General features: G+C 35.6%; 1 long non-coding RNA gene across 1 annotated transcript; it reads right to left on the bottom strand.

Moving 5' to 3' along the window:
* Nucleotides 1-6954: 6954 nt before the first annotated feature.
* Nucleotides 6955-8015, bottom strand: LOC125277803. The gene is made up of 3 exons (XR_007186990.1): nt 7830-8015; nt 7683-7743; nt 6955-7218 (listed from the first exon to the last, which is right to left on the bottom strand). It is a non-coding gene; the product is annotated as an uncharacterized LOC125277803 (long non-coding RNA).
* Between the last annotated feature and the right edge of the window lie 6697 nt (nt 8016-14712).

Raw genomic sequence — 14712 nt, forward strand, 5'->3', positions numbered from 1 at the left:
TTATTTTTCAGACGACTTTTTACTTCTACTCCTTACATTTTTACTCAATTATCTGTACTTTCTACTCCTTACATTTTAAAAATAGCCTCGTTATTCCTATTTCATTTCGGCCTGTTTTCATTCCGGCTTGAAAAAAAAACCTATCCAGATAAATCGCGCCATCCGGATAGAGTGAATTTGATTGTGGTTGGATGAGAAGTATAAACATTTACCATTCTGACACCTTATTGGTTTGTACGCGATCCATCACACCTGCACGTCACAGATCACGTCACACTCCAGCAAGGTGGACAGTGTTGGGAGTCGTTACTCAAAAAAGATTATTTCTTAAAAGTTATTATTTATCCACTAGGCCTACTGGCTCATTTAGGCTATCAAACGGGTGCTTTCTCTTCGTCCTCTGCAAATTAAGCTAGGTAGTTCGGTAGAGAGACGTTTGAATAAATTAGCGTATACATCGGTTTTTATTTTTTTTTTAGCGCGACCCTTTTTATTTATGTGACCCATAGTCATATACAACCATGTAGCTAAACAAGCCAAAACGAGTTTATTTAAAACGAAACTGAAGGTAAGCCTGCGTTGCTCTCATGGTGTTACACCTCTCTCTTTCGGTGAAGTGGAGCAGTGCTCTTGCTGAATGGCACGGATTGCATATATATATATATATATATATATATATATATATATATATATATATATATATTTTTTTTTTTTAAACTGTATTTTATTTTTTATAACGAACAAGCTCCGATGTCACGTTTCCAGTGCTTTGTTGTGTGTACGTGAGGCGCGGGCGCGATCAAACAGCTGTCTTTGCCTCATCGTCATGGCACGGTTCGTAGCCAGGTCAGATTACGTCAGGCCCTGCGTTCCATTCGGAAGGGCTCATCCCTATGCCCTAATCCCTATAAAAGTGTTTACCCTCCGGAGTGAGAGCTTCGAAGGGATGAAGGGTGTAGGGGTCAAATTACTCCTTTTTTGGAACGCACTTCTGCGTCATCTTAACAAGACAATCAAGGAGGATAGATTGCGCAAGCTGCGCCCTTTATTTAACGTTAGTTTATTTATTTATTTTTGGTTTATCGCACCATAATGTATATTGTGTATATGTATTTGAAACATTTGAATGTTTTTTGAATAAAGGGAGCTGTAAAGTATTTTTGTTGAAGCACAATGTCGTTTTGACCATAATAATGTACTAAATCTAACTCGTAGAAATATTACAGTAGAAAAATACTATACATACATTTATAGATAAAATCGAACTCCGAGCCTCCTGTACCCATTCTGTGACGTCAAACAACTTCCCTGTGCAAAGGATCATGGGGGCCCGAAGTGTCCATCAGTTGTATCCTTCGAAATCCTTCATTCCGAAGGGCCCTTTAAAGTGGCCAGTTTTGAGCAATTCGGTTTGGAACAACCCTTCAATATTGGCGGCCATGATTGTTTTCACTCCGAAGTGCTCTTCAGAGGGCGATATATGCCGTTTGGAACGCTCCGAGAGTTTGTTGCCGTTTGTTGGATGCTCAGACGACCAAACAAACGCCGATTAAACATGTTCAGTCTGGTAAAAATAGACTCCGACCAATGCCAACAGGGTTATCACACCTATCCAACAAACTTCAACAGACGAGTGCGGTGTGAACTGAAACAGCTGAAAACTACCCGCATTTGGCAGGTTGGCGGGTGTTAATGTCAAGCCCTGATTGTTACTAAGCCTGCCCTGGGTACACCAAAACTACCCAAATTTTTCTTGTCCGCTGCCCTCACAGATTCCTGCAGTTAAGTTTGGATGTACATTTACATTCCAATAAAGGTTATTGATGACATTTTGAGGAGGTGGAGTGCACAATAGACCCCTGTGGCACGGCCTAAGCTTTTGTCCTTAATGGCATTTTTTTTCCTTACATTACTTTTACTTTTATACTTTAAGTAGTTTTGAAACCAGTACTTTTACACTTTTACTTGAGTAAAAAGCTTGAGTTGATACTTCAACTTCTACAGAAGTATTTTTAAACCCTAGTATCTATACTTCTACTTGAGTATTGAATGTGAATACTTTTGACACCACTGACTATACTAACTAAGCATTTGTCAGTACAATATACTGGTTTACCAGTATATATATATATACCATACATTCAAAAGACAGGTATTTAATATATTCTAAACTACACTTAAAATGTTGACATCATCACACACACACACACACACACACACACACACACACACACACACACACTTGACATCAAAAGACCACACCAGAGAGGAGAGTACAGGTGAAGGGCTTTACTAACAACTGCTCTTATTACAGAGTCAACAAACACAACCTGGATATCCAACAGGACAGAACACTCTCCTTCAATAACCTGGATATCCAACAGGACAGAACACTTTTCTTCAACAACCTGGAAATCCAACAGGACAGAACACTCTCCTTCACTAACCTGGATATCCAACAGGACAGAACACTCTCCTTCAATAACCTGGATATCCAACAGGACAGAACACTCTTCTTCAAAAGGTAATTTCCCACTCAACATGAACATATACACCCCCTAGCGGCCACAACTGGAACTGTCAGAATTGCACTCAGTCTACTACATCCCCACTCCCCCAAGAAGAGCATACGGTTCATTACAATTTACATGTCTCATTACATATTTCAATGATACTGTGTTTTGAAACAGTGATTATGTAGAATGACAATATGTACAACTAGAATGAAAGCTTGAGATCAGTTTTTTTTTTTTTTAAAGAATGACTAGCTGGGTTACAAGTGTGATCAGTTTAGATTTTTGTACTAAGAGTTTTGAAAATGTATGCCTTACATATGAAAATTGTTTCAAAGCAAATAAAAACTGTAATGTAGAATTAATGTATTTTTTTAAAGCAAGAAATTAGTTATACAAGACACTTGTTGATATATAATTGTGCAAATAATGGCTCTAGATATGAAGAGGGTTATGAATAAACTATGTTACATCTATTACAGAGACGAAGAACAGCGGAAAGGTACAGTACAAATATCACCTATAAAATGAGCCTGCTGTCAAATTCCAAATAATCCATATCCTATTATTTCCATATCATAATAATAAGTGTTTTCTTCCAGGCTGTCTGTCCCAAAAGATTGTAGGAATGCTGACAGGGATGGTGACCGCTGCTGGTCTGGTCATGTTTTTCCTGCAGCAGGCTGGTATGATTTTATTTGATATTATACTGTACTGAGTCTATATATATTTTTAAACTGTACTTGATAAAGGAAGGGAAAACATTAACATCACTGGGTGCTATTGTTATAGCTTCAGGCATTGTAACAGCAGCTGCAGGAGTAGTAGGATTATTTCTTGGAGGGGAAGCAGGATATCACGCAGATTCCATGTATGATGCAGCGAAAAGAGCAGTGAATTCCATCTTTGGGGTTGCAGATCAAGTGGATGAAAGACTTCATGGACTTCAGAACAAAAAGAGAAAATGAATAACAAAATATTTAATATGAAAAATAAGACAACAGTTGTAGATCTGTAGTTTGTAACAGTAGCACTTAACTTTGGCTACTTAAAATTATTAACTGCATTTAGCTTCAATGTAATCAAAGTATCTGCAGGCATTTCTTTGTTTTGACAACAGCAAAACCAAAAATAAAATAAAGTCAAGCAAGAATTTGTTCACTGATTCTGGTGACATTAAAATTTAAATATATTCATCTGTTTTGCTTGAGTTATTGTGCCAATTCTGACTTTATGTCATGCAATTCTGACTTTATAACTCGCAATTGTGATATTTAAAGGGATAGTTCACCCAAAAATGAAAATTTGTTGTTTATCTGCTTACCCCCAGCGCATCCAAGATGTAGGTGACTTTGTTTCTTCAGTAGAACACAAATGATGATTTTTAACTGCAACCGCTGCCGTCTGTCAGTCAAATAATAAGAGTGAATGGGAACTCGTACAATAACAGTCGAAAACACTTGCATAGACGAATCCAAATTAAACCCTGCAGCTCGTGACGACACATTGATGTCCTAAGACACGAAACGATCTGTTTGTGCGAGAAACCGAACAGTATTTATATCATTTTTTACCTCTAATACACCACTATGTCCAACTGCGTTCAGCAATAGGTTAGTGAGGTCTGATCGCGCTCTGACAACGACAGTGATGTCTAGCACTCATTGAAGTATATGCGCGAGACATCACTGCCGTTGTCATAAGTATGACACCTATTTCGTTGTTTTGCCATTTCTTACCATCACAAACACATTGTAAAGACTTTGGAGATATAGGGCCAGATTTACTAAACAGGGAAAATTAGTGTGAGAGCGCAAAACCAGTGCTGATGGTAGTGGAAAGTTCAGCACAAATTAAAGAACACACTGACGCAGCCGGATCACTTCCATAATGACCAACGCAATCTACCAAGAGAAGTGCAAATTAGCATCTGGTTTAAGACTTTTACATCAAAAAGGTAAACTCCTACAAATGCATATGCATAAAGGTCAGCTGCAAAAATATCTGTCAACGCCTTTTCAGAGCTAATTTTTCACCGTCTTTAGTAAACCTTGAAAGTGGATTTGTGCTGTTGTAAACCATTAGTAAATCTGACCCCAAATCTCAATTTTATATATTTACTTGCTGCATTGAAAATTAGGGCTGCACAATATATTGAAATATCGCAAATGTATATATTATTGGTTATATAATTTTCAGTTTTTAAATATATTTAAATATCATTTAAATTAATTAAAAAATATATTGTATCACATACTGCATATATTTATTAGAAGAACTGGTGTTATATTATTATATTCAGAAATATGAAATATTGTTAAATATAAAGGCAACCAAACAGGTGTAGCACTTTACCATCTAACAGGGGACCATTGTCCTTTTGTGTAGTGAAATCACTAGAACATGCACATGCTGCTGCTGCTTAACTCTATCATTTACACTTTAACTTTAAAAATGGTAACATCTAAATTAACTTTTTTAATTTGTTCAATTCAAAAATATTACCACTTTATATAGTGAATAGTGATTCTGTTAAACAAAATGACTGTCAGAGTCCCCTGTTAGATGGTAAAGTGTGACACGTTTGTTTGGTTGCTTTGCCATTTCTTACCATCACAAACACTATAAAGATTTTGGAGGTCAGATCTCAACATTTTATGTTGACTCAAATGAAATATATGAAGTATGGATGTTCATTTTGCATGTTTTCGCCCTGACTGACAGGTGATGCTTGTTACCCAATCATTATCCATTAACTGACACGATTAAAATGTTATATTAGAATTAAATTAGAATAGATAAGTGTCTGTGACTCATTATAGTTTTTTTTAACAATTGGTAGGACACATTTTTCAATATTTATGCCACTTTTTCAAAACTCTTCACTCAGTTCTCCAAACCAACTTTCAGTTTCACAGCAGTTAATTTCACATTCAGAATGCACTAAAACCACCAAAACACTTCAATCATGTCTCAAATCATGTTATTCTTCCTGAACACTAGCAAAGGTTTCACCCAACAAACAAACTTTGTCACTCATAAAACAAAACAAAAAACATTAACAAGCAGCATTATATAATATCTTCTACTGTCTGAAAGCAACTATCCAATAACTCCAATCCCTATTGGCCAGCGACAGCCTATCCCAGGTGAAAAAAAAGTACAGTAAAATACACTTTATTTTAGTACACTTAGTACACTTCCATACTTAAAGTGCTCTATTTTCGTGAACTTATTTTGTACTTAATGTACTAAAAGCTGTACTTTAGTACTTCATATAATCTTAAGAACATCTAAGTGTACTCAACTGTGCTATTTTGAGACACCATGAATTTGAACTAAAATGTGCTTTTAACATACCATCTCTGTATTAAAAAAATTTATTTAGTAACCTCTTGTTGTATACTTGAACCCATCTTTCATACACTTTTAAATGTACTCATCAGACATAGGAATTACACTTAAGAATTATTTAAAATATAAGAATAATATACAAAATGTATACAAAATGTATTCATAATGTTGTATGCATACATTATAAATACATTTTGTTTATATTCATTATATATTAATCTTATATTTGAAATGCATCATCAGTCTATTTTATATGTCTGTTAAGTATATTTAAAAATGTATAATAGATGGGTTCAACAAGTGGTAACTAAATACTTTTTTTTTAATACAGAGATAGTATATTAAAAGCACATTTTAGTTCAAATTCATGCTGTCTCAAAATAGCACAGTTGAGTACACTTAGATGTTCTTAAGATGATCTTGAGTACTAAAGAAGAGCTTTTAGTATATTAAGTAGAAAATAAGTGCACGAAAATAGAGCACTTTAAGTACATTATGGAAGTGTACTAAAAAAAGTGTATTTTACTGCACTAAATATATTTAAATTGTGCTTTGTGGACACACTTAATATATTAAAATTATACTATAATAAGGGCATATTAAATGTATTATTTTGAAACAACAAAGTATAATAAGCATATTTCAAGATGTATTTAAGTTCATGTTTTAAACTATTTGCAATATATTAAATTAAAATGGACCCATTTAAGTACATTTAGTGCAATTTAAGTATTTCTTTAAATACATTTAAAATGTACTTTTAATACTTCTGCTATTACAGTTAGAGTATATTTGAAGTATTGTTTTAATGTGCTTTATGTACATTTCCAATACAATTTCAGGTCATTACAAATGCATTAGCATAACACTACTTGGTTTATTATAAAGCTGTTTTTATCTGCACACACACACACACACACACACACACACACACACACACACACACATTTTGAAATCTAAAAACTTTAATGCACTACATATTGTGTACACCATTACAAATATTCTTACAGTACATTAAAAAAGTACAGCAACATTTAATCTTTTGACCAAAATACTTTCAAATAAATAAGACATTTCAGTTAAAAGTACAGAATTTTACATCAGTGAATAAGAATTACAATGCAATTTTCTGAAAAAGTCACTGAAAAACAAACAACAGAAGTGAAGTGCATTTTTTTTAACAAATGTAAAAATGCAAATGCCTGAACCAAACAAAGAAACAAAAGAGTTTAAATATCACATCTTCATCTTCAAGTGGAGGGTCACTTCTTTGAGCACAACTTACATTTTCCGCAACTGAGGGCTTGTAATTCAGACACTGTACTATTTGAAGGCTGCTTTATCACAGGATCTGTGAAAGGAAAAAAGAATTTGTATAAAATTAACAATTGAATAACAGTTTTGCATCCATGATTGAATATACAGTGTTTTATAATTTGCAATGATATTCATTAGAATTTTGACTATATCCTCATCAAGCTTGACATGTGCGAGTCCATTTTTATCCTCTTGTCTGTCATCACTATGCAGCACTCTGAGTTACACTAAACATAAGATTAGAAGAAGCCCAACAACACCATTTACAGTGAGCAGAGTTCAATTACAAAGTCACTGATATTGATATTTAATAAAGCAAACTGTGAGCATTACAGGATATGTATGTTTTTTACAACAAAAAAAAATCTTTATAACAGAGGAGATATGACATTAAAACACTCTTCTTCGCTTGTCTCTGCACTCAGATTTCAGTTTTTATTTTTTAATTTATGCAAGCAGCATACATTTTCTTTATACAAACAGCAACTAAAAACTTACCAGTAACTTCTGCGTGCAGCATCTTCATCTGATCGCGTCTGATTGGTCAAATTGAATGTAGCTGCATTGAAAAAGATGCGCTGTTACACTTTGTATCAAAAATACGACTGGCACAAAAAAGTAAAGTTAATCAAATACAAATCTTACCTGGAGTCACAAAATAACGGGGTTCCAAAAGACACATGAAAGAAAAACTGAGATATTTTAATGAAATCTCAGAGATTTATATCCCTCCGATGAAAGACGATTCACCAAAACGTTTCAAAAAGTCATCGCAAAAAACAGTAATGTATGAATCGCTGGTCTCTTCCAAGTGTTCTAAAGTGACACGATTGCTCTAGTCCGGTTCTCAACCTTTTTACAAGCTGGGCCCCCCCAAAGCTGGTTCATTGCAGTTGGGGCCCCAGTGCGTGTGAGCATTTCACAAAAACTAAAGGAAAGCTTTAACTGTAGCCTATTCGTTAATATATATATATATATATATATATATATATATATATATATATATATACTGTATATACAGGGTGCGATTTGTGAAAAAACAGAGGGGGGGGGGGGAATGTTTTGAATTTATTCATAATTTTTTTTTTTTTTTAAATTTGTTAAAAACCACAGTGCTACGTACTATTTTTTGGCAGCTGTTACAGAAACATTTTTTTTTTTTAAATCTTCTGATTTATCCTTGAGATTTGAAGTATTAGATATCTTAGATATTTGCACCACTACAATGACATTAATTATTCTTAATTTCTGAAGGAAATGCAAAATCAATCGGTAGTTATTAATAGAATAACGAGACACAAACCTTACCTCAGATTTTATTATATAGAATTGAAGCTGGGCCGTACGCAGGGTTTCATAATTACCGAGGTCAGAAAATGTTGTTTGCTAGGGTACGGGGGCATGCTCCCCCGAGAAAATTTAGATTTCCCTGGTGTACATATGTGCATTTTAAGACGTTTTATGGCCAACAAATTGGATAACAATAGCTTTAAATCCATGTCAACAAATATATACATGCATGCACAGTTTTGAGGCAGCTTTAATCGCATGTTTGGCAATTTCATGACTTAACTTACAACAGACTTAACTTACTTTTTTGTTTACTTTTTGAAACAGACAAACTCAGAATTGTTGAAGAGTTCATTGCAGGCACGTGCACACATGGACAAAAAAGGGGCTTGAGCACCTGCCCTTTTTCTTCCTCGAGAGAAAGTGCCCTTTTTTCTGGGGTGCTTTTTTTTTTTTTTTTTAAATAAATGAATATATAGCCTATTCCTGCTTGCGCACAGCTTCCCTGTCAAACAAATATATTTACTGAATAAAACAAATAAAAAAATACTATATCAGGGCGACTTTGTCGAGTTCAGATGCCCTCACTCCGCCACATGCCATTCATGCCCGCACGCACGCACGCGTGCCACGCCCCACCTCACCTTGAGTTTGCTACTGGCTGAAAACTTGACAACTATTCCCGCGAAAATGCAACTGCTGTCTGGATGAGAAGCGAAAAAGAAAAAAGCCCTAGATGGATGCATCCCGTGCATTTCTTTCAGGCAGCCTAGCCTATGTTCACAAACCTAATAGTTTTGGCTATTTAAGGGTTATTTATACATTTAACGCTGCATTAATAGTTTGACCACCCTCAACGCATCTGCCTGATTTGATACTAATGAAATTTATGTCATATTATAATTTCAATTATTTCATTGTGCTATGCATTGCGTTTTGAACCATGGTAAAGATATCGTTTGGGCTGTCAATACCAGAAGAGGAGCATCCATGAACCGCACTATTAGACAGTTTTCTAAGGATGCATGGTTTGTTAAAACTATTTAAAAATCATAATACAGCATTAGCTACATAATGCTATTCTTAAATCTATGCTTACACAGGATAATATAATACATCAATCGCTCTGTCTTTGCATGTTTGATGTCCACCAGAGCCATATAGAGAGAGAGTTGCGACAACTCCATAGACTCCAATGGAACGGTTTTTTACAGCAATGGCGGCTTGTGGAGCCTCTCAATCATGCTCTCAATAGTTCCCGGAAGTAGCAGCCGCGCCGCGAGTTACAGCAGAACAGACCGTTTGTGATGTTTGAAAGGTAAGCCGTTTAAAGTATAAGATTTCATATTATAAATGCATCTGAATCAAATTAACTTGTGTATTAAAGCATGCTAGCTGATATTGCTCACTAAATAAATCGTTTCGGAGGATGTTATCAGATAGTAGATTATAACTATTAATGCAGTTTTATCCATCGTTGACTAATTAGGGCTTCTAAACGGGGTTAAATATGAATTTGGGGCTTGTGGTGGGTGAAAGTGGTAAAATGAGAATATCCTTATAGTATTTTTTCAACTGGGTTGTACATTTAATAAGTAAATAGTATAGTGTTTTGAACCATACTATAGTAAATTGTAGTATACTGTAGCCTATATATTATAGTATTTACACTGTTAATGAATGCTACAGGGTACTGCAGTATAGTGAACTGATACTGTAGTATACTTTAGTTTTTACTACAGTAAACTCTAGTGTATATTGTAGTATAATATACCCTATAGTTGTAGAAAACTTAGTACAGTAGGCTATTAAGTTATTTGTTTATATTACTATAGTTGTTATATTATCACAGCAACTATAGATTTACAACAACAAATTAATTCAAGTACTTTACTATGGTATGGTTCAAAAACACTATAGTATTTACTATAAATTACTACAGCATTTTTTCACCTGGGAATAAAGAAGTCATTCTTTATTCCCAGGTGAAAAAAATCATATAGGCTAAATGGGAAATCATACTAAATACCAAAACTGTATATTATATGCTATTACTGTATTTAATTTCTCACGTTTTGTCTCCTTTTCTCTTGCTTTCAATACAAGCACAAGGGGATTCAGATCCTGAAGACTCCATGCAATGATGCTGTACCCTCACCATCTCTGCTCCTTGGATTTTGCAAGCTTTTCCTTGCTCGTTATTTTTAATAAACCTTAATAAACATAAAAGTTCCCAGTGTTGGGTTTTGTGAAAAGGGCAGATACACATATGATTAACACACAACTTAGCACACAATCTTTAGTTCTATTTAGATTACTCCTGCTGACTAGAACATATTTTCTCCTTTCCATGTCAGTGGGGAAACCATGCATTCACACTGCTTTCTCTGAGCGACTGGATCATCCTCATGCAGTACTGCAAACTATAGCGGAGACTACAAGAACATGTAAAGGACAGGCAAAATGCTTGACATGCAGTTTATTAGAAATTTATAAACCCATTGTACTAAATCAGTGGAAAAGTCAATGTGTGTATAATCATGTTTTGTTTTAGAATTGAATATATTGTGCATGAATTTATATAGTAATAAGTGCATAAGAATTGTAAACATTAAGTTTAATTAAATTTTATATTTCACTTGTTTGCAGTGGGTTTTTTTGAAGGCAATCACCTGTCTCCTGTGAAACCATAGTGAACATGAGATGAGTGAGTGAAGTGAAGTGAAGTGAGTGAAGTGACATGTGGCCAAGTATGGTGACCCATACTTGGAATATGTGCTCTGCATAGTGCACACACACAGCAGTGAACACACACCCGGAGCAGTGGGCAGCCGTGACATGTGGCCAAGTATGGTGACCCATACTTGGAATATGTGCTCTGCATAGTGCACACACACAGCAGTGAACACACACCCGGAGCAGTGGGCAGCCATTGCTGCGGCGCCCGGGGAGCAGTTGGGGGTACGGTGCCTTGCTCAAGGGTCTCACCTCAGTCATGGTATTGAGGGTGGGGAGAGCGCTGGATATTCACTCCCCTCACCGACAATCCCTGCCGGACCTGAGACTCAAACCCATGACCTTTGGATTACAAGTCCGACTCTCTATCCATTAGGCCACGACTGCCCCAATTTAACATACTTCACTAACATACAAGTTTAAAAACATAAAAATACTTAAAAACAACTGCAACATGGTCTTTAACCAAGGTAATGTTAGCCAGAAATATGTTAACAAGGCAGGCAACGCTGGTTGAAAACACTAATCCTCAAATATTAGCAGGTTTTTATCTTTTAAAAACAACATTGCTGTAACTACATACACATACTACAGTCACATGTCGGAGTATTACATAAATATTGTAAAACGATGCATTTATTGACTACAATTTACCAAAAATCACGGTTCTGTCTCTCTAACCCTATGGTTTTGAATTGCCGCTGAAGCACTTCCTGGAACTATCTGAAGTCTACGCGAATCACGTGACGATCAAGCGTTTTGAACTTCCATTGTCGCAACTCTCTCTTTCTATGGCTCTGATGTCCACATATTCTTGTTGACGAAATTACAGTGGCTGTAACATTTCTATCACAAAGAAGTGGCCGATTATTATTATTTAACTAATAATATTTTTTTAATCATGGTGGTTGGCTTTGATCGTGCTGTGCTGTCTAACAACAAAAATCAGCAGGCTTTTGGCGCCCTCTGCAGGCATTTGTTATAATATACAATGCATTAAGCATTAACAGTTCAGGAAAAAAATCTTGATGTGTTTAAATATGCAGATTAGCTTGTATTGGTTAATTTAGAATAAATCTACAGATGCAAACAGACGGATGGTAGTAGGCTTAAAACAAACTAATGTGTAGGGTTAGGGTTAAAAGTTTTCTTTCCATTAGAGTAAAAGACATGGCAGCAAAAATGGACCAAAATCTTAAAATTGTCCACTTCATGAAAGAAGTATTCCAATAACACTAAAAAATTTCAAAAATAAACAAATTATTAGTGAAACTATGTCCCTCTCTAAAATATAATCATTACTTTTACACAGTGTACTTTTTCCAAAGCACTGTGAATGCTTAATGGGTTCTGTTCAATAAAGGCATTAAAGAAAATTATTGTTTGTGTTGTAGTTTGTCACATTGTGTTTCGTCTATACTTATGACTTTGATGAAGATCAGATGACAATTTTATGACAAATTAATGCAGAAAACCAACCAAGTCAAAAATTCAATGCAATTCAATTAAATTCACAATTATTTGTATAGCGCTTTTCACAATACATATTGTTTAAAGCAGCTTTACAGAGAATGCAAGTCAACATAACAATTTAGAGAATGCAGTTAGCTAATAATGTAATAATTTAGGCAATTAATTAACAAATCACTGTTAGCAGTTTAAAAACGTTCAAAAAGGTTCACATATGTTGTCTTGCCACTGTATGCTACTACGGAATATTATGTGTGTGTGTGTATACTAGTGCCTGGTAATATTAATTAATATTAATAAGTAATATAGTTAATATATACGGCTATATATATCTTTGTTTTTGTTTTGTTGTTTGGGGGAGGGGGGGGGGGGCGCCAACCATGATCTTGCATACCCCTCAGCAAATGTGCAGTTGCGCCCCTGACGACCATCATTGCTCGTAGTTTCTTTTGCGCTTTATTTAAGCTATAATAAAGTCATTATGCAGCGCGCGCCGGCGCATTTGCGCATGCAATTCTTGAGTGCACGCCACGAGCACAGTATAACGGCTAATTGGACAGTCGTGTTCATTTTTCTGAGTTTTACAGACATAGCCTGACAACACCTCATCTGACCGCAGTTCACTGTTGTTCAACTGAAGCTCCCTCGTAGTCACCTGCACCTTTTCCGCGCTCGTTTGACTTGCGCCTGGCGCTGAGGTGAACTCGGAATGCGCGTCTGAAAAGTGTCCAGTTTGTTGTGGTGGTAAAGAGACAGTTCTATATAAACGCAGCGTTTTACTTGGCGATGTTTTAAAAAAAGATTTTTATTTTTGGTATTTTATATGCTCTGTTGGTGGTTTGTGGAGTAGCATCACCCGGGGGGATATTTTTTTTATCCCCACCGCCACCGGGAATAAAAATATTTCAGCAGAGCGAGGGATGCATAGACCAGAAGGGGGGAAATCCCCCTATCCGCCCTACATATCGCACCCTGTGTATATATATATATATATATATATATATATATATATATATATATAGGCTATATATATATATATAAATACGACCTCACATTTTATACTACGTTTGCAGCCTCTGAAACTTTCGTCCGTCATAAAAAATTAATTCCGATGGTTCGATTTTCTGCATTTTTCGCATCCGTAGCAAATATTTTGAGGGGTGTTTTTGACAATTGAGAGCGACCAAATGACGAATATGAAAAAAAAAAAAAACGAATACGGCAGTTTCGGACTCAGTCAGGGTGCAAGGACCTTTTGAGGCTTGCACAGCTTCTCGAGGGGAAATCAAACAAATGAGCGCAGCACACATAAACTAAATTGACATACTGCAGTTAAATTTCAAAATGTGTTTTTTATATTTATAGCATTTGAATATCAGCAACATACGTCACACGACCTGACCTGACTTGTTTTTTGAACTGTTTGTTGAATTTACCATCACCTCGCGATTGAAAATGTGACACTGTGTCACATTTTCAATCGCGAGGTGATGGTAAATTCAACAAACAGTTCAACAAACAAGTTAATAATATATGATTCGTGGTTTCCACAACAAAATACTGAAGTTCTTTTAAATGCCTATCCTATTATGGCCACTAGGTGGCAGTATACGACCGGTTAGACAGTAACATCGAAGAGAATAGAACCCAAGACGCGAAACTCTGATGATTTTCGGGTAACCGCCACTTCGGCATTGCTTCGAAATTCTTTCAAAGAAATTCTTTCTTTGAAAGAATTTTAACCCAAACTGACTGGGTTTCTAGAGAGAAAAGGTTTTGTGAGAAAAGTGGAAGACTTACAGTCTCTGTTCACTAGTGATTGTTATTTTGTGTGGTCATCATTCAGGTTGGATTTCAGCTTTAATGTTATGGCAATATCAGCTGCTTTACTAGTGGACTGCAGAGTTGCTTTCACCCCAAAATTGCAGAAGAGTAAGGCTGCTGCTGGGCACTGGTGTTGCAATGAAACGTTCTATTGGCTTTCACTTCTTGTCAGTATAAGTTTTGGTAGCATTCAAAAGCAACCTTTTGA

The sequence above is a fragment of the Megalobrama amblycephala genome, linkage group LG11, assembly GCF_018812025.1.
Source record: "Megalobrama amblycephala isolate DHTTF-2021 linkage group LG11, ASM1881202v1, whole genome shotgun sequence".
NCBI classification, from domain to species: domain Eukaryota; kingdom Metazoa; phylum Chordata; class Actinopteri; order Cypriniformes; family Xenocyprididae; genus Megalobrama; species Megalobrama amblycephala.